Source organism: Phoenix dactylifera, chromosome 17 (genome assembly GCF_051530095.1).
Source record: "Phoenix dactylifera cultivar Ajwa chromosome 17, Ajwa_hap1_PhDact_Kaust_v1.1, whole genome shotgun sequence".
Classification (NCBI taxonomy): domain Eukaryota; kingdom Viridiplantae; phylum Streptophyta; class Magnoliopsida; order Arecales; family Arecaceae; genus Phoenix; species Phoenix dactylifera.
The window spans coordinates 4,635,663-4,639,751 of NC_143206.1; positions in this window are offsets into that span (position 1 = coordinate 4,635,663).

A 4,089-nucleotide genomic window follows, 5' to 3' on the forward strand; every position below is an offset into this window, starting at 1 on the left:
TATTATTATCCCATTATTATTGAAGGTTAATTTTAAAATTCTAGTAGAAATATATTATTATTTTTTATATTTATGTAATGAAAATATTTAATATATTAATATATTACTTCTATTTACATTACTTTTCTAATCAAAATAATTATTAGTATTAAAAAAATCTATTATAAGTATTGTTATGGGGGAATTGAGCCGCCATGCCCCACGTGATCGGCACGCGTATCCAGGAAAGCTACAGCTGCCCTATGATCCAGCACTCCGACCCCGAGTCGGACCTCCTCGGCTCCGCAGCCCGACCCCGGGTCGGCTGCCCTATGATCCAGCACTCCGACTCCGAGTCGGACTCCTCGGCTCCGCAGCCCGACCCCGGGTCGGCTGCCCTATGATCCAGCACTCCGACCCCGAGTCGGACCTCCTCGGCTTCGCAGCCCGACCCCGGGTCGGCTGCCCTATGATCCAGCATTCCGACCCCGAGTCGGAGATCTTTTGATAACGACAGGCTATTCTCCAGAGGCACGCCGCGGCCTCCTGCTCCACTACTCCCTGCAACGGCTGTACCCGATGCTGCCCACGATCTCCTGTATCAACCGTACAAAGCGGAGCTCCACTACGCCCTGCCATGACCGTACCCAGCGCTGCTCCACGACGCCCCGTAACGGCCATGTCAGTGGCCATTCTATCGTGCCCCACGACGACAAACCCCCCTGAGAGACCTCCCAGCCAGGTATATATGCGGCTGGGGGGAGAAGGGGGGGGGTAAGCAATACCTCCCAGAGCACTTTCTCCCACTTGTGATTATCATCTCTCCTCCTCCAATCTCCTCTGACTTGACCGTCGGAGGGCCATCACCACCCTGGTGGTGGTGCAAGGCTTGTTTGCAGGTTCCTTGGCGGAAGGTGGAGCGCAACCAGCACCAATCAAGACAACTCAGGCGGAACCCCGTTCACACCGTCGTGTCAATCGTTCTCGGTTTGGACCACCAGCAACAGTTGGCGCTAGAAGGAGGGCCCGAATCTCAGAACGATCGTAATGGCACGGCGAGGTGGTCGCGGAGCTTCCAATGCTTCCGGTCGCGGAGCCTCTCGCGCCTCTGGCCGGGAGGCTGCTGCGTCCCCAACACACTCTCAGCAGCATTCCACCGCTTCTCCTCCCATTCAGACGGTCGAACCTGCTCAGTTCGACCAGCTAGCCCAGCAGGTTCGCACCCTCGCGGAGGCAGTGCAGAATCTGCAGGGTGTGATCTCTCGGGTGCCGCAGCGGGCTCAGGAGCCGCTGCTCCCCGAGCACTCGCCTCTTCCTCACAACCCGCGCTCCTTCCTCTCCCATGGAGAGGAGCGCCGGCGCGGGGAGGATTCTCGAGTGCGGTCCATTCTGCCAGGACCTTCTCATCGGAGCTGCGCGGGGTACGAGAGGCGGACCCGGGCGCGTTCTCAGACACCCCAGTCCTCGAGGGGCCCGCACTCCAGTCGGTCCCCCTCGCGCCGCTCCTTGTCTCCCACCCACCGGTCGCGCTCCCTGGACCGGCGGGTGGACGATCTCCACAGACAGCTCCAGGTCCTGAAGGGCCACTCCAAAGATCCCTTCGCCGACTTGGAAATCTCCTCCCAGCCGGCGCTTGCCTCAAGGATCCTGCGAACCCTAAACCCGCCGGGGTTCAAAATGCCGGCGATCGAACCCTACGACGGGGCGGCGGACCCACGGGACCACGTGGAGAGTTTCAGGACTCTTATGCTCCTCCATGGAGCATCGGATCCTCTCCTCTGCAAGGCCTTCCCGGCGACCCTCCGCGGCCCGGCAAGGGCGTGGTTCGCCGGCCTGGAGGCTAATTCCATCCAGTCCTTCCACCAGTTCACCCGTCTCTTCATCAGCCATTTCGCCGTCAGTAGCCGGCGAAGACTGGTCTCCGACTCCCTCTTCGATGTCCGGCAGAACGAGGGAGAGAGCCTGCGGGATTATCTCACCCGCTTCAACAAGGCAACACTGGAGGTCCGGAATTTGAGCCAGGAGGTGGCTCTCTCAGCCCTGAAGCGAGGCTTCCGGAAGGGCAGACTCACCTTCTCCCTGGACAAACGCCTGCCGCGGAGCTTCCCGGAGCTGTTGTCTCGGGCAAACCAGTATGCAGACGCCGAGGAGGCAGCCTCCCACCGGAACAAGGAGGCCGCCGAGACTCCTCTAAAGCCCGGGAAGAAAAGGCGAAAAGAGGCACCCCAGAGGAGGAGCCCGACGCCTCAACGCCGGCGCAGAAGCCCGTCACCAGCAAGGAACCACGGCGCCACACGCCCTCGTTCTCCGCACCGACGCTTCAACCGGTACACCCCACTCCTGGCCCCCCGGGCCCAGATCCTCATGGAGGTCAAGGGGCGGGAGGACCTCCCGGTCCCGAGGCAGATGAAGAAGATCCCTGGGAGGAAGCCTTCTCGGGCGTACTGTGAGTACCACCGAGACCACGGCCACGATACCGAAGACTGCTTCCAGCTTCGGGACGAGATCGAGGCTCTCATTCGCCGAGGGCGTCTCGGTCGATATGTAAACGACCGACGTCCCCCCGCAGACCCGCGTCCAGCCGACCCGGCCCCTCAGGAGCCTCGGGAGCAGAATCGACCCGTTGCGGGAGTGATCCACACCATCACTGGGGGCTGCTCTCGGCCCGTGAGGAACGCAGGGGGCTCGGCGGAAGTATCAGGAGTGGCCGTCGCGAAGAGGCAGCGGGTCGGAAATGTAATCACTTTTTGTGATGAAGATGTAAAGGGGGTTCAGACTCCCCACGATGACGCCATGGTGATCTCTCTCACTATGGCGGACTACGATGTAAGGCGTGTTCTTGTGGATAGTGGAAGCTCAGCTGATATTTTGTATTACGAGGCCTTCCAAAAGATGGGCTTTTCCCGACAATTGTTGCACAAAACATCCACCCCCCTCATAGGATTCACTGGAGACGCTATCTCGGCCGAAGGTGTCATCGAGCTGCCTGTGACTGCGGGCATTGCACCCGCAGAAGCCACGGTGCGGCTCGGGTTCTTGGTCGTCCGTGTCCCCTCGGCCTACAACGCTATCCTCGGACGACCCGGACTGAACGCCCTTCGCGCGGTGGTTTCTACCTACCATTTGCTCATGCGGTTCCCCACAGCGGCCGGGATTGGAGAGGTCCGAGGTGACCAGCCGACCGCACGGCAGTGTTTCCTAGCAACTCTCAAAGGGAAGAAGCCCATGGAGGCCCTAAGCGTCGAGTCACTTGACGCCAGAGACGAAGTGGCCTTGCGGCACGGGGAGCCGGCCGAGGGCGTAATCGAAGTTCCCCTCGAAGAAGGCCGCCCGGACCGCACGGTCCGGGTCGGTGCCAACCTCGACTTGGAAGCTCGGCTCCGGTTAGTGAAATTCCTCCGAGCCAATGCAGATGTGTTTGCCTGGTCGGCGGCCGATGTACCTGGGATCGACCCGGAGGTCGTTTCTCACGCCCTCAACGTCGACCCGACCCACCGACCAGTAAAGCAAAAGAAGAGACACTGTGCCCCGGATCGGATCCGGGTGGTCGACCAGGAGGTAGACAAACTCTTGGAGGCAGGTTTCATAAGAGAGGTGAGCTACCCCGAGTGGCTGGCAAACGTCGTACTTGTCCGGAAGGCGAGCGGGAAGTGGAGGATGTGCGTCGACTACACCGACCTGAACAAGGCGTGCCCCAAGGATAGCTTTCCGCTTCCACGGATAGACCAACTGGTCGACGCGACTTCCGGATATCAGCTACTGTCTTTTATGGACGCCTTCTCCGGCTACAACCAAATAATGATGGCTCCACAGGACGAGGAGAAAACTGCCTTCATAACAGACCGGGGGCTGTACTGTTACAAGGTAATGCCCTTCGGTCTGAAGAACGCTGGCGCCACTTACCAGCGCCTCGTCAATAAAATCTTCAAGGAGCAGATCGGCCGGAATATGGAGGTGTACGTGGACGATATGCTGGTAAAAAGCCGCCATGCAGACCAGCACATTGCAGATCTGGAGGAGACTTTCACCACCTTGCGAAAGTTTCGCATGAAGCTAAACCCAGCGAAGTGCGCTTTTGGTGCTTCGGCCGGGAGGTTCCTCGGTTTCATT